This window comes from Lithobates pipiens, unplaced genomic scaffold (genome assembly GCF_037356315.1).
Source record: "Lithobates pipiens isolate NorthernLeopardFrog02 unplaced genomic scaffold, aLitPip1_a1.2 Scaffold_8, whole genome shotgun sequence".
NCBI lineage: Eukaryota > Metazoa > Chordata > Amphibia > Anura > Ranidae > Lithobates > Lithobates pipiens.
In genome coordinates, this window is record NW_027507903.1 from 479,112,312 (window position 1) to 479,136,770 (window position 24,459).

The window sequence follows — 24,459 nt, forward strand, 5'->3', positions numbered from 1 at the left end:
GAGGCACCCATCGTTATGGACGAAATAGCGACAGCCATTGCTAGCTTTGCTAGATCTAAATCCCCGGGGTCGGACGGTTTCCCAATTGAATTCTACTCCCAATATAGCGACACCCTTATCCCTAAATTACTGGCATTGTATAACCACCTCTTTGAGTCACAAGAACTGCCTTTGTCCATGACAGAGGCAACAATAGTCCTCACCCCTAAGTCAGGGAACCCAGAATCTTACCGCTCCATATCCTTGCTACAGGTGGACGTCAAAATACTAGCCAAAGTCTTGGCTATTAGGCTCAATCAGGACATCCTCTCCTTGATCCACGCGGATCAAGCGGGCTTCATGCCAGGTAGGAACACCTCATTCAATCTTAGGAAGTTATTTATCAACATGCAAGCCACACATGAAGAGGTGGGAGCGCGGGTGGTGGTGACCCTAGATAAGGCAAAAGTGTTCGACTCTGTGAAGTGGAGATATCTCTGGAGATGCTTGGAGGGCTATGGCTTTGGTCCCAAATATATCCGGTGGGTTCAATTACTGTACCAGGCACCCACGGCTAAAGTGGTGGCCAATGGGTGGCAGTCTCGAATGTTTGATTTGACCTCAGTAGAGGCACGAGACAGGGCTGCCCATTGTCCCCATTACTTTATGCACTAGCGGCAGAACCCCTTGCGATATCCATCCGAGCAGACCAAGAGATTAGAGGACTGAGAGTGGGCTCCTTGATTGAAAAAATTAGCATGTATGCAGATGACACGCTATTATACCTGGCCGATTCGGGCCTGTCACTACAGACTGCACTCCGCACAATCGAGCGATTCGGTCTGTTCTCAGGGTTAAAAATTAACTGGGATAAGTCACAAATCCTACCCCTCAACAGCTTCCCACCCTCGGAACTCCAAGCCAACTTACCACTACAAAGAGTCAATGTCATCAAATACTTAGGGATACAAATCTCTAGGTCCCCCGCAGATTATATTTCTCTCAACATAGAACCCCTCATCTCCCTAGTTAAAACTAAAGTGAGGATTTGGTCTCGGCTTCCACTTGGGGTTTGGGGTCGCATAAATTTAATTAAAATGGTCCTGCTTCCCAAGATTCTCTATGTACTATGGCATACCCCCGTATTTCTCCCCCTGAAATACTTTAAGTCTTTGGAGGCCCTGTTAAAAAAATTTGTGTGGGGTACCAATAGACACAAACTAACGTGGCAGACCCTTAAAAATCCAACTGAGCTGGGAGGCACGGCTCTCCCTGATTTCAATTTATATTATGTGGCATCCCAGCTATCGCAGCTATTCCACATTGACAAGACGGATAGTCAGAGATTTCTAACCCTTCTATGTCCCGGGTGGGCGCAGCACACCAAAGACCCACTGTGTGCGATCGCTGTGGGTGCACAGGTGTTGGAGCGAGGGGAACATAAACACACAACATTATATCAATACAGGAGAATATGGGACCTAGCCTCTTCTAAACTTGACATCCCACGACATAATGATTACACGCCGCTGTGGCACAACAAACACCTACCCGAATTAGCCAAACTGCAAGACACAAGTTTATGGACCAGACAGGGAGTGTTCTATTTACATCATATACTAAAAGATGGACGCCTTAAAACCTTTTATTTGCTTAAAGAGGAATTTACCCTCCAAAACCAAATGTTCTTTAGATTAATGCAACTCCGCCATGCAACACAGTCGCAGTTTCCTGACTCGATCCCAAAATCTGTTCCTAATGCCATCATGGCAGTGACTAAGGGCACAGACCCCCATAAGTTAATTTCGGCATTTTATAACATGCTCTCCACCCCCATATCTACCAAAATTGCATATAACTTGAAACCTAGGTGGGAGAGGGAGGTAGGCTCAATGACAGATGAGGAGTGGGGGGAGGCATTGGAGACATGCAGGGCAGTATCCCCTAAATTGTCAGACCGTTTGTCAAAGCTTTATATTCTTCACAGAGCGTATCTTACACCCCTCAGGGTGGAAAGGTAAAAACTCAGTCCACAATGTGCTTGCTGTGTGGACTGGAAACAGGCACTTTTTTCCATCTGATTTTGGCCTGTCCTAAGATACAGGGACTATGGAAGCAAGTAGTAACATTCCTTCACTATGGGCTCACCCCTAGCACTTGACCCAAAACAGTGCCTCCTTGGAATCCTTCCTAATACCATTGACAAGTACACCAAAATCTTTTTGCATGAGACACTATTCTCAGCTAGGAAAATAATAGCCAAAAAATGGATGAGACAATCACCCCCAAGGATGGTAGAGTGGAAACTTGAAGTGAATACTACTTTACCGTACAAAAAATGTATATACATTAACAGAGGCTGCCCCGATAAGTAAAATAAGATATGGGATCGCTGGTTACAAGTAGTGATGGACGAACTTCCGACGGGACGTTTCGCGAAAGCGAAATGCGAACGGACCCAAACGTTCGCGAAACCGAACGTTCGCCGCGGGCCCCATTGACTTCAATGGGAGGCGAACTTTGCAAACCTTCATGTCGAATTTGCGGCCACGTGGTAATTATTAGGGGGTAAAACGTAGTCCCACCATCTGGACAATGACATAATACATGTATGAGGTGAATTTGGGATCGATAACTACAAGCATTTTTATTTTATTTGGGAAATTGTTCTAACAATTCAGGACTATGGAGCTAATGAAGGCAATGGAGGAGAGGGAAGGTCAGGGACCAGGGTAGGCAAAGAAGAGGGTGCAGGAGATGATCACCAGCAGCGTGACATACCGGAATGACACATGCACCGTGATAGAGGCATCTGACAGCAGCACCGTAATACAGAGCACTGACAGCAGCACCGTGACATACAGCGCTGACAGCAGCACCGTGACATACAGCGCTGACAGCAGCACCGTGACATACAGCGCTGACAGCAGCACCGTGACATACAGCGCTGACAGCAGCACCGTGACATACAGCGCTGACAGCAGCACCGTGACATACAGCGCTGACAGCAGCACCGTGACATACAGCGCTGACAGCAGCACCGTGACATACAGCACTGACAGCAGCACCGTAAGCAGCCCCAGGAGGAAGTCAGCACAGCACAGGGATGGTGTGATCCCCTCATAATAAGAACCCCCAGGAGGAAGTCAGCACAGCACAGGGATAGTGTGATCCCTTCATAATAAGAACCCCCAGGAGGAAGTCAGCACAGCACAGGGATATCATAAGCAGCCCCAGTAGAAATATGACACCGCTCAACCTCTTCAAAGAGGAGGGTAGGGGCATATAGTACGGTGTGCTTTTTTGGGTCAAGGAAGTGAGCAGACTGTACGTCAGTCCCTATACCGCTGAAGGACTGCTGCAGTATAGGGCAGCGGTCAGCAGTGGTGCACGTCAACCCTATCTATTGTGGACCTATAGCGGTCCTTACAGAACAGCAGACTGTACCGCACTCAAGCCTATGTACCGTAGCACCCTATACCAAGTTACCAGTCCTTATAAGAACTTTTGTGGACCAAGCAGGTTGTGTATTAGTGTTTAGCAGACTGTACGTCAGTCCCTATACCGCTGAAGGACTGCTGCAGTATAGGGCAGCGGTCAGCAGTGGTGCACGTCAACCCTATCTATTGTGGACCGATAGCGGTCCTTACAGAACAGCAGACTGTACCGCACTCAAGCCTATGTACCGTAGCACCCTATACCAAGTTACCAGTCCTTATAAGAACTTTTGTGGACCAAGCAGGTTGTGTATTAGTGTTTAGCAGACTGTACGTCAGTCCCTATACCGCTGAAGGACTGCTGCAGTATAGGGCAGCGGTCAGCAGTGGTGCACGTCAACCCTATCTATTGTGGACCGATAGCGGTCCTTACAGAACAGCAGACTGTACCGCACTCAAGCCTATGTACCGTAGCACCCTATACCAAGTTACCAGTCCTTATAAGAACTTTTGTGGAACAAGCAGGTTGTGTGTTAGTGATTAGCAGACTGTACGTCAGTCCCTATACCGCTGAAGGACTGCTGCAGTATAGGGCAGCGGTCAGCAGTGGTGCACGTCAACCCTATCTATTGTGGACCGATAGCGGTCCTTACAGAACAGCAGACTGTACCGCACTCAAGCCTATGTACCGTAGCACCCTATACCAAGTTACCAGTCCTTATAAGAACTTTTGTGGAACAAGTGAGTTGTGAATGTTTAGCAGACTGCAGCAGAAGGGCAGCAGTCAAGTATAATATCCTTTCTATATTTGGAAGAAAGAATATTATACATGTACAAGCCTATTACTGTACCACTGATACCAGTCCTGAAAAGAACCTTTGTGGAACTAATAATAACAGCAAGTCTTTAAAATTACCCTCACTGCCTGACAACACTGCTTCCTTCCTGTCCCTATACAAATTGGCAAAAAAAGAGAACGATTAGTGGTTACTGGAACAGCTCTTTTGTGGACCTTGATAGTAACAGCTAATGATGATGATGATGATGATGATGATGAAAGACTAATCTGGCTGTCCCTGTAGCATACACCGTCCTTTCCCTTTCTCTAAACTAACAAAAGACACTCAGGCTGCTGCAAGAATCAGCAGCACAGCAAACCTATCAACACCTAACACCTATACCAGTCCTGAAAAGAACTTTTGTGTACCAAATAGCTAGTGGTTTATCTCTCCCTACTCCACACAGGAACCTGTCCCTATCGTAACAGAAGAAAGAATGTAAAATGGCCACCGGATCGGGTGTATTTATAGGTTAGGGGGAATGTCCAAGTGTCCATGTGCTGTCATGTCTCAATTGGCTGTCCTGTATCACATGATAAACGTGTCACCAAAGGTTAAAGTTCTTGTATACATTAAACACGTAAGTCCGCCGCGGCGAACGACGGAAAAAGGCGTTCGAACGTGCGGACCGCGAATGTCGGAAATTCGCCGCGAAACGACCGCCGGGCGAAACGTTCGTCCATCACTAGTTACAAGTCTGATACCTGTGTGTAGCGTAGAAAAATCACAGTAAATTGAAGCAACTACCGGTACTATGCCATGTACAGTTGAATGTGATGCCCCATTTATTTTAATATATGCTTTTATAGAACTCATCCTTATAACTTATCTGAACTATGCAATGCAAAATCTTCTTTGAGTATATATATGACGTCAATATACCATATAAGCACCGTATGTTTAATAAAAACCTATGTTTAACATAAAAAATAAAAAAAGACAATAAATCTCTTTTGCATTCAAAATGTGTCTGGCGCCCATCACTCCATCTTGCATTACACCTACAATGCCTTGTAATCCACTCTACAAAGACGGATGTCAGCTCTCCCTAACTCTGAAAGTCACCATTAGGCTTTTAGAGGTCCGGGACCTTGCTACAAAAAGTCAAATGGCATTGTGTGCCATTAGGAAGGTGATTAGCTTTTTAGGAGAGAAGTGATTTTTTTTTCTAAATCAGTGATTCTGTTTTTGATTTTTTTTTCTGACATGTTAGTGTTATATTTTTCACTTGGAGCAAATTTAGCTGGATAAAACAAAAAAAGAACAAAGAAACATGTCTGTCTTCATTTCAGGCTGCAAAGCAAAAAACTTGATTCTTTTAAAGGTGTGTGTATGCGTGTGTATGCGTGTGTGTGTGTGTGTGTGTGTGTGGGGGGGGGGTGATTATTTTCTTTACCCACTGTACAGCGCCTTGAAAAAGTATTCACACCCCTTGAAATTTTCCACATTTTGTCATGTAACAACCAAAAGCATAAATGTATCTTATTGGGATTTTACAGTATGTGATGGACCAACACAAAGTGGCACATAATTGTGAAGTGGAAGGAAAATGATAAATGGTTATCAAAAATGTTTACAAATAAATATCAGAAAAGTGTGGTGTGCATTTGTATTCAGCCCCCTTTACTCTGATACCCCTAACTAAAATCTAGAGGAATCAATTGCCTTCTGAAGTCACCTAATTAGTAAATAAAGTCCACCTGTGTGTAATTCAATCTCGGTATAAATACAGCTGTTCTGTGAAGCCCTAAGAGTTTTGTTAAAGAACCTTAGTGAACAAACAGCATCATGAAGGCCAAGGAACAAACCGGAGGGGTCAGGGATAAAGTTGTGGAGAAGTTTAAAGCAGGGTTAGGTTATAAAAAAATATCCCAAGCTTTGAACATCTCATGGAGTACTGTTCAATCCATCATACGAAAATGGAAAGAGTATGGTACAGCTGCAAACCTACCAAGACATAGCCATCCACCTAAACTGACAGGCCGGGCATTAATCAGCCAAGAGGCCCATGGTAATTCCGGAGGAGCTGCAGAGATCCACAGCTCAGGTAGGAGAATCTGTCCACAGGACAACTATTATGCAGGCCATACATGGTCGAATTTCGAACAAATTTTCTCTTCAAAATCAGAAAATTCGTTTTTTTTGTGATCCGATGATGCCACCATTGATTTTTGAAATTCGGCAAACCAAGCCTTCAATTTCACCTCATGTTGTTACAGAAAATAATTTTCTTGGCCAGGAATCTTCTTTTCTCTCATTAAATTTTCTTTTAGCTCCGTAAATTTTCTTTTCTTATTACATTTCTCGCACGATTCTCCAATCATTGATTCGAAAATTGTTATTTTTTCAAAAAATTTCCAACATGTCCGATTCCTCAAATTTTATTTCCGCACAAAAATCTGCTTTTTCTGAAATTCGAACCGTGTATGGCCGGCACTCCACAAATCTTGCCTTTATGGAAGAGTGACAAGAAGAAAGTCATTGTTGAAAGACAGCCATAAGAAGTCAGTTTACCGTTTGCAAGAAGCCACGTGAAGGTGTCAGAAACCACAAATCAGGCCGAGACAGAAGTACAGTTAAATCACATTTGTTTAATAATAAAAGAACAAACATAGTCAAAACATAGCCAAAGTTCAGTAACTGCAACAGATAGTCAGCCAAGCCAGAAGTCAATGTAGTGGAACCGCAAGCAGGATCTGGAGCCAGAAGGGATGTCAGCAAAGCAAGTCTTGAACAGGATCGCAGGAGATAGCTTCTGTGATGTTGACCAAGGCAGAGAACCTCTGGACTGGACAGCTTAAGTAGGCAGGACTGATGAGCAAGATATCATCAACAGCTGAGTAACTGTGGAGAGATAGGAGCTGGCAATTAGCCGACAGCTGAGCGGCTAGCTCAGAGAAGGAAGGGCTGAGCCCAGCCCTGACAGTACCCCCTCCTCAACGACCCCTCCCCCTCGGAGGACCACCGGGCTTGAGGGGAAAATGTTTATGGAAAATCATGGAGGAGGACAGATGTACATCCGAGGATGAGACCCAAGAGAGTTACTTCGGACCGTACCCTTTCCAATGCACCAGGTACTATATGCCCCCACGGAACCTATGGGAGTCAACAATGGACTGTACTTCATACTCCTCATGGTTCTCAACATGTACAGGGTGAGGACATGGCACTGAGGTGGTAAAGCGGTTGCAGACCAAAGGTGTTAATAAGAAGACATGAAATACATTCAAAATACGCACATTAGAAGTAAGGTTGAATGCGTAAGCCACTGGGTTAATCCTTCGAAGAATACGGAAAGGCCTAATAAACTGAGGTGTGAACTTCAGTGAGGGAACATGAAGTTGGAGGTTGCGAGATGACAGCCAGACCCTGTCCACAACCTGATAGGAAGGCGCAAGTGGGCAACTTCTTAAGTGGAATACAGTGACACATCTTTGAGAACCGGTCAACCACCATAAGTATAACTGTGTTGCCCTAGGAGTCGGGTAACTCCACAATGAAATCCATAGACAGGTGGGTCCAGGGCCTCTCTCCATTGGGTATGGGTTGTAGGAGGCCCACTGGAAGGCGTCCAGGAGTCTTACTCTGAACACACACAGAACAAAGGCAGTTACATCAGCACGTAGACTAGGCCACCAGAATTGTTGGGAAATGGCCCAAAAGAGTTTATTCTTCCCAGGGTGGTCAGCAGCCTTGGGAGAATGGTAAGTCTGGAGCATGGCAGTACGGAGACTCTCTGGGACAAAGCAGCGGTCACACGGTTTCTCAGGAGGACCATGGACCTGAGCAGTAAGAATTTTTTTCACCCAAAGGAGAAGTGAGACTGGTGTGATCAGTAGCCAAACACGATCAGGAGGAATCACAGGAACCAGAACTGATTCCAACTTGGAAGTGGAGGAAAATTGTCGTTACAAGGCATCAACCCTTATATTCTTAGTAGCAGGTAAGAATGAGACAATGTAATTGAAACGTGACAAGAAAAGAGCCCATCGCGCCCTTCTGGGAGAGAGACGTTAAGCCTCTGACAAGTATGTGAGATTCCTATGGTCAGTAAGAATGAGGACCGGCACAGTGGTACCTTCGAGCAGATGTCTCCATTCTTTCAGGGCTAAAATGATCGCCAACAGCTCTCTGTCACCAGTCTTGTAATTGCACCCCGCAGGTGCCAATTTCTTGGAAAAGTAGCCACAAGGATGCATAGCGCTCTCAGAGGTAGGACGTTGAGACAGACGGGAGCCAACACCAGTCTCAGAAGCATCAACCTCAGGGATAAAAGGTAACATAGGATCAGGATGTGCCAACACAGGAGCAGAAACAAAGGCAGCCTTGAGACTCTCAAAGGCCTTAATGGACTCTGGAGACCAACTCTGTGGGTTACCGTCCTTTCTGGTCATATGAATGAATGAATGAATGAAATACTTGTATAGCGCACAATGCAAACTGAATCGCCTCTAGGCGGCTTGACCAGAGACGAGAAGTTATGAATAAATTTCCGATAATAGTTGGCAAAGCCCAGGAAATGCTGCAGAGGATGTAAACCCATGGGTCGGGGCCACTGTAGAACTGCCGAAAGTTTCTCTGGGTCCATTGAAAAACCAGTATTGTAAATGAAATAACCCAGAAATTTAACTTGTTCATGATGGAACTCGTACTTCTCCGGTTTAAAATAGAGATTGTTCTCCCTTCGTTTCTGAAGCACATGACAGACATCTGTGTGGTGGCTCTCCAGGGACCTGGAAAATATGAGGATATCATTGAGATAAACCACCACACATAACTGCAACAAATCTCAGAGGACATCCCTAGAAAACTGCTGGGGCGTTACAAAGGCCAAATAGCATTACGAGCTATTCATATTGGCCTGGAATTAAGCGCAGTTTTCCACCCATCGCCCTCCTTAATCCTCACAAGATTGTATGCCCCTCTCAAATTAAGCTGAAAACCATTGCTCCCTTGAGGCGGTCAAATAACTCCATAATCAACGGAATTGGATAGGCATTCTTAATCGTGAAACGATTGAGCCCCCTATAATGCAAGGTCTGAGTTCACCACTCTTCTTCACAAAGAAGAAACCAGCACCAGCAGGAGATGAGGATTTGCGGATGAAACCTCCAGAAAGTGCGTCTGCAACATGCTCCTCCATGGCCTTATCCTTCAAGACTGACAAAAGGTAAACCCAGCCACGAGGGGGTATGGCACCAGGTTGAAGGTCAATTGCGCAATCATACGGCCGGTGTGTGGAGGCAAACTACCGGCTTGACCTTTGTTAAAGACATCACTAAAATCGTAGTACTCCAGCAGGGAGGAGATTGAAGAGGTGCACAGGACCTTGGCTACCTTCTGGAAGCATGTCTCACTGCATTGTGGTGACCAGGAGAGAACCTCAGCACGGAGCCAATCAAAAAAGGGGTTGTGTCCCTGTAACTAAGGATAACCAATAACCGGCGGAAACTTAGGTGAGGAAATAACTTGGAATTGGATTATCTCATGGTGAAGAGCCCCTACGCACATGGACAACGGAACCGTCTCATGAGTCACGTGGGCAGGCTGTAGAGGTCTCCCGTCAAAAGCCTCGATGGCAAGTGGAGTGTCACACAGCTGCAGCAGAATCGAGTGCTTCGATATAAAGGCAGCATCAATGAACTGGCCCCACAGCCCCAGAGTTGATTACAGCCTGTATCTCGAATGGATGACTCAGCCCAAGAAAGGATGACCAAAACCAGGGGCTTATCCTTCTGGATAGCTGGGCATGAAACAACGCCACCTAAGGTCTGTCTGTGACAGGACCTCAAGGTTTGGGCGTTCCCTGGACGGATAAGACAAGACTTCAAAAAGTGACCTGCCTGGCCACAATAAAGGCACAATCTCTCCCTTCTCCAAAAGGTTCTATCATCCGCAGAGACATGTGTGAAACCCCCGCATGGGTTCACCTTCACTGACCAACCCAGTACAAGGAGGCATGGGAGGTGAGGGAGGCACGGGTGGGACTACAAAGCTCGGAGACAAACATGCAGGGGGCTTCCACAAGCGCTCCTTAAAAGACAGTCTTTCTCTGAGTCTGGAGTCAAGAAGGATGGCAAACATGATCAACTTCTCTAGCTCAGTGGGTATATCTCAGGCTGCTATCTCATCCTTGATGGTATCCGAGAGACCATGAGAAAAAGCAGCCATGAGGGCCTCATTGTTCCACGCAACCTCTGCTGCCAGAGTACGGAATTCAATGGTGTAGTAAGCAACAGTTCTCGTACTCTGTTTGATGGACATCAGGCACTTGGCAGCAGAAGCAGAGCGTGCGGGAATGTCAAATACCCTTTTAAACTAAGCCACAAACTCAGGGTAGCTCAAGACAACAGGTTTTTGCGTCTCTTATAGATGGTTTGCCCAGGCCAAGGCTCTCTCAGAAAGCAAAGATATAACAAAACCTACTTTGCTTCTGTCCATGGGAAATGCCGGGGGCAGCATCTCAAAGTATATCTTAACCTGGTTGAGAAACCCTCTGCATTGAACTGGATCGCCCCCAAATTGCTGGGGAAGCGGAGCAGAACCAGACATGCCTCTTTCAGAGGTAATACTTGTGGCGGGTGCCTGCACAGAGACTGGAGCAGCAGAAGGGTTGGCCAGCAACATAGGTTGTACCAGGGCAGCCACAGTGGGAGATTCCAGGTGAGCCGTGCGACTCAGAAGCGTATGTAACGCAATGGCAAACTGATCCATGCGGTGATCCAGTTCATCCAATCTGAAAAAAATATTACCAACAAGTGGATTGACTGCATCTTCTGAATTCATGGCCTTCGCCTACTATCAGAAACCATGAAATCTGGATGAGACAGAAGTACAGTTAAATCACACTTGTTTAATAATAAAAGTAAAACGAAAAGTAAAAAGAACAAACATAGTCAAAACATAGAAACATAAAAGTTCAGTAACCGTAACAGATAGTCAGGCAAGTCAGGATCAATGTAGTGGAACAGCAAGCAGGCTCTGGAGCCAGAAGGGATGTGAGCAAAGCAAGTCTTGAACAGGATCACAGGAGATAGTTTCTATGTTGACCAAGGCAAAGGCAGAGAACCTCTGGACTGGACGGCTTAAGTAGGCAGGACTGACGAGCACAATATAATCAACAGCTGAGTAAATTTGGAGAGATAGGAGCTGGCAATTAGCCGACAGCTGAGTGGCCAGTTCAGAGATGGAAGGGCTGAGCCCAGCAACGCAGAAGGACACAGAAAACATGTGGAAGAAGGTTCTCTGGTAAGATGAGACCAAAATTGAACTTTTTGGCCTAACAGCAAAACGCTATGTGTGTTGCGGAAAACTAACAATGTACTTCACCCTGAACACATCATCCCCACTGTGAAACATGGCGGTGGCAGCATTGTGTTGTGGGAATGCTTTTCTTCAGCCTAGACAGGGCAGCTGGTCAGAGTTGATGGGAAAATGGATGGAGCCAAATACTGGGCAATCTTATAAGAAAATCTGTTAGAGTCTGCAAAAGTCTTAAGACTGGGGCAGAGGTTTACTTCTAGCAGGATAACGACTCTAAACATACAGCCAAAGCTACAATGGAATGGTATATATCAAAGCATATTCATGTCTTACAGTGGCCCAGTCAATGTCCAGACCTAAATCCAATTGAGAATCTGTGGCAATACTTCAAAATTGCTGTTCACAGACGTTCTCCATCCAATCTGACAGAGCTTGAGCTTTTGCAAAGAAGAATTATCAAAAATGTCACTCATTGTGCAAAGCTGGTAGAGACATCCCCAAAAAGACTTGCAGCTGTAATTGCAGCGACAGTTGGTTCTACAAAGTATTGACTTGGGGGGGCCAAATACAAATGCACGCCACACTTTTCACGTATTTATTTGTTAATAATTTAGAAAAATATTTATCATTTTCTACTTCACAATTATGTGCCATTTTGTGTTTGTCTATCACATAAAATCCCCAAAAACATACATTTACGTTTTTGGTTTTAACATGACAAAGTGTGGAAAATTTCAAGGGGTATGAATACTTTTTCAAGGCACTGTATACAAATTATTATTATTATTATTCATGATTTATATAGCGCCAACAGTTTACGCATTGCTTAATAATGTAGAGGGGGGACAGCACAATTACAGTACAGTTCAATACAAAAGGGAGAGTTTACATTCTAAAGGGAGGGAGTGGTGATACAAAAGGTAATAGATGCAGGGAATATACAAATAAAATGTATATATTTAATCGGAACCAGTTCTGTAAGATACAGATGACAGACAACATTAAATATCCAACACAAGTCCTCACTCTTCAGTGCTCTATCCAAAAACAAAACAAATTGTGTTTAACGAGTGGTGACAGGTCCCCTTTGAATAAGCCAAGTGTATGGAATCCGAGGAGACGTTCTCCTGACATTTGTAACATTTACATAACTCAGCCACAGTCAGAGATTGTTATTGACACTGTGCAGAGAATGAGGAACTGTGTGGAGCGATACGCACTGATCTGGCTCTGGGATTTCCTGAATAAAGTAATATTGTGTTACATAAACACTTGTGGCGGGTCACATGTTCCATGTGCAGCGTCTATTCACAGAATCTCATTAAATGTCGCCCAGCAGCCGAGCAGAAGAGAGACATATACAGAGCGAATACAGAAGTGAAGCCAGGTCTGCATATCTCCCATTACATTGCCAGAGCATTTTTGCTGTTAAGTGATCGATGAATTTGTTTTGAATTTGCTAATAAACTGCAGAAGGGTAGCAAAGACCCCTGTCTTACTAGGAGCTTGCTGCTATATGTTTCCTCTTAACCTTGTGTAGCGCCTGACGAGCACAGGCTATATGTTTTTGAAAATTAATATTCCTAAAACCACAGTTGGGTTTTAGGGCTAATTTTGCTAAATTATGGTTTCAGTACCAATCTAGCTGGATTGCACAGAATTCTCCTTGGCTGCAGGTGTCGCTGTCAGCGCCAGCAAGTGGCAGAACGCAGTCTAGTTGGGTGTATTGAGTGCCATCCTTGTCTCGGAATCATCCCAGTGGGAGTGTTTTCCTGCTGTGCATTCTGGGAGTTGGTATTTAAGGTACTGCGATCACCTGCTTCTGGGTTTCCGGTCCAGAAGATATTTTCTGTCTGTTTGGTCCTGGTCCTCCTGACCAGCCCCCATGGCCCTCCTGGCATGGGGTGCGGATCCATGAAATTCCGAGCCTCTGGGCTGGATAGCCCGAGGCGAAGCAACTGCAGGGACAGGCCTGAATGGATATGAGGCCGTAAAGAATCAAAGGTGGTCTGGTGCCGTCTCATCTAGGGAGAGGCCCAGCAACTGGAGAAACACCCAGGGGAGGACCCTTCGGGGGAAGGCCATGCGTAAGGCTGGTTTCTCAGAAGAAGCCTGGAGGCTCAGTTGAAGGACACTTTGTGGATCTATATTTATACGGTATCGCCGGACCGGCTGAAAGATACTGGTACCGTATCATAGTTCTCTAAATTTATCTACGTCCCTCAGTTACACCCAAGTCTGTGGCAGAGACTTTTACTTTTCAAGTGTTCTACATCCAAGTCTGTGGCAGAGACTTTTGCTTTTCAAGTGTTCTACATCCAAGTCTGTGGCAGAAACTTTGTTTCTCAAGCGTTCTACATCCAAGTCTGGGGCAGAGACTTTTCTTTTGCTTAACGCTAGGTATGGCCGAACTGTTCGCCCGGCGGTTGTTTCGTGGCAAATTTTGCGTGTTTGCAATTCGCCCGATCGGCGGACTATTGCAGCTGTTCGCCCGACGAACATATGTGTTTACAGTGTGAAAGAACTTTGACCCATGATGACACATCCATCATGGGGTACAGGACAGCCAATTGAGACATTTCAGCACATGGACAATTGGACATTCCCCCTACCTTATAAATAGACCTGATCTTGCGGCCATTTTACATTCTGTCTTATTTCAGTGTAGGGACAGGACGCTGTGTGGAGCAGGGACAGACTGTAGTGACACAAATCACTAGCTATTAGGTCCACAAAAGTCCTTTTAAGGACTGGTATGGTATAGGTGTAGTACAGTATATAGGGTTGAGTGCACTGCTGTGCAAGTGATTGTTGCAGCAGCCTGTCTTTTGTCAGTGCAGGGAGGGACAGGACACTGTGTGCAGCAGGGACAGTCAGTTTAATCACTAGCTAGCTATTACTATTAGGACCACAAAGGTCCTTTTAATGACTGGTATAGGTGTACAGTATATAGGGTTGTACACGTATAATACACTTTCTTCCAAATATAGAAAGAATATTATACGTGACTGCTGCCCTATTCTGCAGCAATCCTTTATCAGTGTAGGGACTGAGGTACAGTCTGCAAATCACAAGCTACACGGTGCTGGTGTGTTGTCAGTGCACTCTATCATGGTGCTGGTGTCAGTGCTCTCTATCACGGTGCTGGTGATCATCTCCTGCACCCTCGTCATAGCCTACCCTGACCTTTCCTCTCCTCCATTGCCTTCATGTGCTCCTGAGTCCTGAATTGTCAAAATTTCACATATAAAAAAAGAATGCTTGTAGTTGTAGATCCCAGATTCACTTCATACATGTGTTATGTCAGTGGTGGGACTATGTGTGCACAGCTAGTAATTATTTTGTGGCTGGAAATATGACCTGTAGGTTTTTAAAATTCGCCTGCCATTGAAGTCAATGGGGCCCGCCGCGAACTTTGCGGTTCGCGAACTTTCGGCCACGTTCGCGGTTCGCGTTTGCGAAACGTCCCGTCGGAAGTTCGTTCATCTCTACTTAACACCCTGCCGGCTGCTAGGCCTAGTGAGAGGAGGTCTATCTGGAGGTTGTGAAAATCCAGCTGTGAAACGTTTATTCTCTGGATTTTGAAGTTCCAAAAGAACTTCCTTTCTAACTCTCTACCTTTATTAAGAAACTGTTGTCTTCTAAATAAATAGTCAGTGTCAGTTTCTGCATTTCTTTGGGCCATCTACCACGGGAACCCCTAGACGGAGGCGAGGTCAAGAAGGTAACGGTAAGCCCAAATCAAACAAGCAGCTCCTCCGGGGGTCAGTGCTACACTTGTAACTAAAAAGAATTAATATTTTATAAGATCAGCACAATGCACGCTGAGCTGGTGAAATGTTGAGGGGTATAATACAAAATGCATAAACTTGCAGACACACTAAAACACAAAATCATCCACATTATGGCATTGAAGGTATCAGCATTGTGGCATGTGCGATATTCTCTGTAGTATTAATAAATATAATCAGTGTTACATTGGGAAATATAATCACAATAGTACTGAGAGGTATAATCACAGTGGCAATGCAAAATAATCAAAGTCTCGCTGAGAGATACAATTATTGTTGTGCAGTACTTAGAATTGTGATCGCAGTGCAACTGAAAGTAAAAATAAGTGTGGTCAGAAAGCAATACTCACTGTGGCAATGACAGTTATAATCCCTGTGGCATTAAGACGTATAATAACAGTGGCCTTGAGGGGTATGGTTAGAGAGGCACTTAGAAGTATGGGTTGGGCACAGTTGCACTGAGTATAATCATTGTGACATTGAGAGGTATAGTCACAGTGGTCCTGAGGTGTCTGGTCAGAGTGGCACTGATGGGTATAGCACAGTGGCACCGAGAAATATTGTCACAGTGAAAGTATAATCAAAGTGCCACTGAAAGTATAATAATTAGTATGGCACTGATAGGTACAATCCCTGTAGCACTGATAGTTACAATTACTGTGGCACTGAGGGATATAATCACTGTAGCATTGACAGGTATTTTCACAATGGCCCTGAGGGGTATAGTCACTGTGACAATGACGGGTATTGTCACAATGGCCCTGAGGAGTATAGTTACTGTGGCATTGAGGGGTATTTTCACAATGGCCCTGAGGGGTATAGTCACTGTGACAATGACGGGTATTGTCACAATGGCCCTGAGGAGTATAGTTACTGTGGCATTGAGGGGTATTGTCATAATGGTCCTGAGGGGTATATTCACTGGGGCATTAAGGGGTGTACTTGCAGAGGTCCTGAAGTGTATGGTCAGAGTGGCACTGAGGGATATAATCAATGTGGCATTGACGGGTATTCTTACAATGGCTTTGAGGGGTATAGTCACCGTGGCACTGACAAGCATTGTCTCAATGGCCTTGAGGCGTATAAGTACTACAGCATTGACAGGTATTGTCACAATAGCCCTGAGGGGTATAGTCACTGTGCCATTAACGGGTATTGTCATAATAGCCCTGAGAGGTATAGTCACTGTGCCATTAACGGGTATTGTCACAATAGCCCTGAGGGGTTTAGTCACTGTGCCATTAACATGTATTGTCACAATAGCCCTGAGAGGTATAGTTACTGTGGCATTGACAGATATTGTCACAATGACCCTGAGGGGTATAGTTACTGTGGCACTGATGGGTATTGCCACAATAGCCATGAGGGGCATAGTTACTGAGGGGTATAGACACTGTGGCATTGAGAGTTTTACCACTAATACAGTAGTGAATATCTTGTCTGCTTCACACACTGCAGCTCACAGCCACCGCAGAGAGGAAGTTCTGGGAGTTTGCTGAGGAATGAACAATTTTCAGATAGGAATACAGAAAAAGACCTTTGTCACTTCCTCTCTCTATGTTAGGAATGTCACTGATTTCAACTTTTCAACTCTCACTCATTTCTCCTAGGGCGACTTGCTCCAGGCACTGTACATAGTACTGCTAATATTTGTAATTCACACATTTTTCATCATGGGAGAATACTCCACTAGGGGGGTGAAAGGGACAAGATTGGCCCCTAATATTTTCCTATTAAATATTTAAATCTAATATAAATTCCTCCTTACCATACATTCTAAAAAGGGATGAGCAAACCAGGCCGGATTTCATTTGCGGAAGGTTCATCGAACTCGGCAGAAACTCTCTGAAACCACACTGGTAAGCCCCTTTGAAATCTACAGGAGACAAAGTGATCAATTGTTGAAAAGAAGGCAGGGGGAAATGCACCAATGCTAAAAAAAAATCTTAAACATAATTCAGCGGGGTCAGGGTCTTATCATGCCACTTAAAGGACAACACTGAATATATACAATTTAAATTACAGCCCTGGGGGGGGGGGGGGCTTTAAAGGAGAAGTCCAGCCTGAGCTTTTTAGGCTAGGCTTCTCCATTTTCAGGCGGAAGTCAGGATTCGCTAGCTGACTGGACTGAGCGCCCGCCTTCCCCAAAGCACCCACCCCCCATGTTGAGGGCATGCGGCCTGGTACGATTCAGGAGGGGGGGTGGCTCGCTCATCCCCACCCCATTTCCTCACCAGCCTGGCTGCATGCTTGGATAAGGGTCTGGTATGGACCTTGGGGGGATGCCCACACCGTTTTTTCGGTGTAGGGGGTTCCCCTTAAACCCATACCAGACCCAAGGGACATTGTCGCCTCTCTCTCGTGCCCACTGCAATAGGAAAATGTGTTTTTACTATTGTAGCAAGCGTGAGATGTACAGTACCCTGTAGCCGAGAACCAGTGCGATAGGATCGCTCTGGGAACATTCTCGTGGGCAGGTGCTGTAGCTGCCCTTGCATCATATTTGGTCCGTCGGACCAGCATACAGACGAGCAGGTTTCCCGCTAGAAAGTGGGTCCAGCGGAGTTCTGGCAGGAAGATTTAAAACATGTTCTATTTCTAAAGTCCATCGGATTTGTGGACAGCAAAGGTCCAATGGAGCCCACACACAATCGAATTGTCCGACAGATTGGTTCCATCGGATCTTTGCTGTCAAAGTCCGGTCGTGTGTATGTGGCATTAGTCATGAATCACAGAATACCCAGCACTGCTGTAATGTAAAGAACATCCTAGGATTTTTTGATTTGAAAAAGAGTAGGTAGATCCAGAATTAGATAACGAATATGTTTAATCACAACCTTGTCTTATAAATGGACTGCAAATGGAAAAAATTATTCCGCGCTAGGGAAAAAAACAAACTCAAATGTACTAAATGTGAAACAGGCTGCAGCAATAGATGTGATACAACACCAAACAAGTATACAGAAACAAAAAACTGCGCCAACCCTACAATAACGAATGTCAAAAAGTAATAACAAAATAAATAGGAATTAACCTTAAATAATTATGACAATGGAAAAACAGCTTAAGTGCATAAAGAACACAGCAATGTGTAAAGTAAGAAACATAAATAAAAGTCCATTCAAAAGAAGTTCCTATGTGGATCCAAATAAGCGTTTGTGACACCGCGGTGATTAGAAACGATCCAAAAGCTCAAAAAAGTGCCCGTCACCTTACAATGAATGTGCTTACCAGAGAATAAGCAATTTGGGCATGTGTGTATAATCGATGAGTCCCATCAAAAGATATCCTCCTTTTTGGTGAGTCAAATCTCCATCTCCCAATAATGCCCTCCAGGTATTAATATGCTTCGTGGAGCTCAGTAATTCCCGAAAAAGAAAGGGGCTTGTGTATAAATCTATGGCTGCAGATATGCCTGGAATCCTGCTTATGTGGATGGACAAGGTGAGATGGTCAGCTGGCTAACACAGACAGCCTAAATCCCCAGCAAAGGGCGGGTCCCCACCAACGTCATAAAGCTCCAATTTCTCCACCAATTGGAGCTTTATGACGTTGGTGGGGACCCGCCCTTTGCTGGGGATTTAGGCTGTCTGTGTTAGCCAGCTGACCATCTCACCTTGTCCATCCACATAAGCAGGATTCCAGGCATATCTGCAGCCATAGATTTATACACAAGCCCCTTTCTTTTTCGGGAATTACTGAGCTCCACGAAGCATATTAATACCTGGAGGGCATTATTGGGAGATGGAGATTTGACTCACCAAAAAGGAGGATATCTTTTGATGGGACTCATCGATTATACACACATGCCCAAATTGCTTATTCTCTGGTAAGCACATTCATTGTAAGGTGACGGGCACTTTTTTGAGCTTTTGGATCGTTTCTAATCACCGCGGTGTCACAAACGCTTATTTGGATCCACATAGGAACTTCTTTTGAATGGACTTTTATTTATGTTTCTTACTTTACACATTGCTGTGTTCTTTATGCACTTAAGCTGTTTTTCCATTGTCATAATTATTTAAGGTTAATTCCTATTTATTTTGTTATTACTTTTTGACATTCGAAATGGACTGCAAAGTCTGACAAAATGGATTGAGGTGATTATGGGTGGAGATTACCCTCGATGGAGCTGTGACTGCCGCTTCCATCCCAGGAAATGCACAAAATTCCATCACAACTAATGCCGCGTACACACGGTCGGAATTCCAGCCAGAAAAAGACCAATGAGAGCTTTTCATCAGAAAATGCGACTGTGTATATGCTCCATTGGAATTTAGCTGTCCGAAATTCCACCAGCCAAAAATTGATAGCATGTTCTCAATTTTCCTGAAAAACTTTCTATCAGTAATTCCGATCGTGTGTATGCAATTCCGACAGTCCAAAAAATCAAGCATGCTCAGATTCAGCTACTAGACAGAAGCAATTGGCTACTGGCTATTGAACTTCCTTTTTCTAGTCACGTCGTACGTGTTGTACGTCACCGTGTTCTAAACTATCGGAATTTGGTGTGACCGTGTGTAGGCAAGACAGCTTGAGCGGAATTCCGTCGGGAAAACCATCAGAGCTTCTTCCGACGAGAATTACGATCGTGTATACGCAGCATTACTGTCAGTTTTTCAGGCGGACCTGATCTGACCCTTCGTCCCTATGGACCAGCGGGTGTAAACGGACTTGTATCTGTTTACACCTGCCTACCTACACTCCGTTCTGCTCTACTAAAAGGAACAGAAGGGGAACCGTCCTCCTTTATCTAGGCCAGGGTCTCCAAACTTTCTAAGCAAAAAGGCCAGATTACTGTTCTTTAGACTTTGTGGGGGGCCAGACTGTGGCCATTGAGAGTTAAAATTGTCCCGGCATCAGTGGGGTTAAACAGTGGATCTTCAGAATTAGAGGGAGGAATAGTGTCCCATTGTTAGTGTCAGTGGGAGGAATACTGCCCCATCATTGGTATCAGTGGGAGGAATAGTGTGCCATCATTGGTGTCAGTGAAAGGGATAGTACCCCATGGTTAGTGTCAGTGAAACAATAGTGCACTATCTCTAATGTCAGTAGAAGTGTAACAAAGTCTTTAACCTCTTCCAGTCTAATGAGGACCTCCATGGCCAAAGATTGCTGACATCCTTCAATATGTAGTGGGTTGTGAGGCATAATGAGTGCAAAGATGGTAAAAGTCATTGGGCGCCAGACACTTCTTCGATGTAAAAGAGGTTTTATTTCTTTTAACAGTCCTTTATGTATTTCTGGGGGAAAGAGGGTTAGGGCCAGACGAACTTAAGCAGTTGTAGATTCAATTGGCAGACTCTGAGACGTCAATAGGAAGACAGCCATGCAGGGAAAGGCCCCAGCAAGGCGCCACATCTGCACATGCAGGAATGCTGTCTCATTTTGGAAACAGTCTTTAACAGTTCCTAATTCAAATGTAACAGTTCCTTCAGCTTCACTACAACTGCTTCTTGTAGTTCTCCAACACTGAGCTCCCGGTCTCTCACTAGACCCACTGATTCACTGACTCTGAATCCCTGGAGCTCTTCAAAGCTTTGCGGTGGTATATCCCTCAAGCGTCACCCACGCTTCTCTGATGGGTCCCTAGTTTGGCCCTCCAGATACTTCTCAAGCTTCACCCCTGCTGACTGGCTCAGTCCCTGGCTTGACACATAAGGCTGCTTTGCAAGTGTCACCTCCGCTGGTTGGGTCCCTGTTTTGATCACCACCTGAAGTTTCCCAATTCTCCACTGTGCCCGTTCGGTGAGAATACTGCTCCGGTACTTGCTTCAGTTACTCACTATGGTCCCTGGTAAAGGTGGTTGGTCCCTTAGTGGTGACAGCTCCCCTTCTACCTCTGACAACAACAGGTTCTCTGTCCTAGCAGCACTGTCACTTTAGGTTGGACTGCAGGCCACAATCCCAATCCTGCATTGCCCTCTTACTTCTGGATAGGCCCTCACACAGCCTGGCAGCCAGATGCCCCAGGGATAGGCCCAATCTCCAGTCTAGCAGCCCAGGGCATATGATACACGTCCACCCAGACAGCCATCCAGGTGGCACAGAACATAGATCACCTGACCTCACCCAAATATTTAGGTGCTCCCAGCAGGCCAAGGGATTCAAGAAAACCCCTGCCCATTGGCTGAGATACCCCATATACCCATAACCTGACCTTGGGTTAACCTTCTCATATCTAGCACCATCAAGCACCCGGCTACCTAGTGGTAGAAGAGAAAATTGCAACAAGCCAAACTTAGGGAGAAATCAATAGATCTCTATCAATCAACCAGGATAACTACTCCTGGCAAGTAAATTTGTGAGGCGCTCCCTGCCTAAACTACAGGGTGCTACAGAAGAAATAGTGCCTTATCGCTGATGTCAGTAGAAGGAACAGTGCCCAATCGTTGTGTCAGTGGGAGGAATAGTGTAAGGTGACCAGATTTTTAAAATGAAATCTGGGGACTTTTTTTTTTTTACTGCTGATGGCGCCAATCAGCGACTCTTTGCCCATTGCCGCTGCCACCTGCCTCACAGCGTTTAAAGTCTTACTCTCCAGGCTCCGGCTACTACTGGGTGGGGAGCAGAGGAAGATCACTCCACCAGGGAAGGAAAGGAGATAAGCAGGCAGGCGGCTGGCCGGGATTGAGCCAAGGTAGAAGAACATGTGAACAGAGCTGGATGGGAATGCGCCCGAAACTGAAGAAATATTTCCTCCGCTCCGACCAGCACATGATCATCAGAAAGGGGCACAGATAATGGAAAGAAATACATCCCCCTAAGCTAGTAGGAGTGGCGGAGCAGAGGTGTGTAATTCTGATTTTTTTTAATTCTGCACTGACTGTCTTTGAAATTGCCCCAGTCCCTGTTCAAATGCAATCCGGGGACAAAATCGGGGACATACTTGGTCCGGGGACAGTGTCCTCAATCCGGGGACTGTCCCCAGAAACCGGAGATGTCTGGTCACCCTAGAATAGTGCCCTATCATTGGTGTCAGTAGAAGGAATAGTGCCCCATCGTCGTTGTCATTGGAAGAATAGTGCCCTATCATTGGTGTCATTGGAAGGAATAGTGCCCCATCGTTGGCGTCAATGGGAGAAATAGTGCCCTGTTGTTGATGTCAGTAACAGGAATTATGCCCCATTGTTAGTGTCACTGGGAGGAATAGTGTCTTGAATCAGTGAAAGGAAAAGGGAACCAAGGGCCAGATAAAGGCAAGCAAAGGGCCGCTAAGGGAGTTAATTTGTATTTCTGGTCATTCATTCCTGAGACTGTGGATTCACACCTATGCATTTTTGGCGCTTTTTGCATTTTGCAGATTTGCACTACAGTCCATTTAAAATGGTTTCCTATGGAATACGTTCTGTAGTGAAAATCTGCAAAATGCAAAAAGCACTAAAAATGCATAGGTGTGAATCCAGCCTTAGGCTGGATTTAAGCCTATGCATTTTTTGTGCTTTTTGCATTTTGCAGATTTGCGCTACAGAACATGTTCCATAGGAAACCATGGCAAATGGACTGTAATCCAAATCTGCAAAATGCAAAAAGCACTAAAACTGCATAGGTGTGACTCAAGCCTTAAAAGCCTTGTACATGGTTCGATTGTTGGTAGGGGATTGTCTGTTGACAGACTGTTGTCCTAAAATTTTACCATTAGTATGCTCTTTTTGACAATTGTTATCCAATTTTTGGCCAACAAATGGATGACAGGCTATTACTTTTTCGGCGGACAATGGCCTGACATCTGATTTTTGTATGGTCAGTACACAAATCTGTCGCACAAAAGTTGAAAGTACAAGCACGCATGCTCGGAATCAATGCTCACCAAACAGGAAATTAGCAGAAGGGGCCCAAAGGGCTCAAGAGCTAAAGTTCCTCGTAGTACGCCACTACATTCGTGTTTGTGGTACGACAATTGTGTAACATTAGTATGCAAGAGAAGATCCTGGCACACGCCCTTTTGATAAAAATCAGACGCTCGGTTGGCCAACAATTGTATCGTGTGTACAAGGCTTTACACAGCTCTGCTACACAACAGAGCCTTGTCTGGCAGCATAGGAAATCTGATTTTCTCTGCTTCAGTTCAGAAAAGCTGGCCATACACATATAGCAGGAGGGCTGAAGAAAAAAAAAAATCTAACAGACTCCTCCATCCATGCAATACAGCACGGATGGGCAAATCTCCTGCTGCGCCCACAGGGTCACCCATATAACAAATTTTAGCTGGGTAATCAGTGCTAGTAAACCCAATACCAAAAATTTAAATCATTGGAACTGACCAATAATTAGATGTGGTGGCCTCATTATTTTTTATTTTTTACCTGGTAATTGAGCCAGTAAATCTAATATATTTTTTATTGTGTATTAAACGTTTTACGCTAAGAGAATGATTGAAACTATAAATGTGTAAAACGTCATGTGTCGCCAAACAAATCACCTCTAATAAGGTGCAAACTGATCAAAAATACAAACAATGTGTAACAGTTGCAATCAATACAAATGCAAAGTACAATTGTTAATGATCTATGTAAAACAATCTATGTAAAGCAGAGCAATCAATATGCACAACCAATCAATAAACAACAATAAATAGAAATAAAGAACATCAGATTCGTATTCATTCATATTTACTAATAATCCATGAGAACTTAATTGTGAAAGATCGATGTAAAACGTACACTTGATGTGCACAACCAATAAAAAAATAGGATAAATATAAATAAAATAAAAAATCTAGTTCATATAAGTTTGTGTTCACTTGTGATCAATGCAAGCTTATGCATGATCACTGGATTTAAAATTCCAAGGAGAAATATTAATCCAGAAATGCATTCATATTTTTCATTGGAATTTTTAAATCCAACAGTGGTCACGAATAAGCTTGCATTGATCACAAGTGAACACAAACTTATATGAACTAGATTTTTTTTTTTTTTTATGTTTATCCCTTTTTTATTGGTTGTGCACATCAATCATACTTTTTCACATCGTTCCTTCAAGCGGAACCTAAAGTGGACCTTCCGCTCATTGGAATCCTCCCCCCCTCCGGCGCCACAATTGGCACCTTTCAGGGGGGAGGGGGTGCAGGTACCTGTACAGTACAGGTATCTGCACCCACTTCCGGTGTTCTGCCTAATAGAGTCCGGCCATCGATATGTGTCCGTT

The 24,459-nt window shown here is 44.7% G+C and overlaps 1 protein-coding gene across 2 annotated transcripts in view; it reads left to right on the forward strand.

Moving 5' to 3' along the window:
- The window catches only part of TBXAS1 (thromboxane A synthase 1), a 193,117-nt gene that overhangs the window by 17,396 nt on the left and 151,262 nt on the right, over positions 1-24,459 (forward strand). Inside the window, exon 1 of one of the 2 annotated variants that reach the window (XM_077468781.1) lies at positions 12,808-12,905. The exons of the other annotated variant lie outside the window; for it this stretch is intronic. The gene's annotated coding sequence lies outside the window, so the exon portion shown is untranslated. Of the gene's footprint in view, positions 1-12,807; positions 12,906-24,459 lie in introns of those variants that run through there. 2 annotated transcript variants of the gene reach the window in all.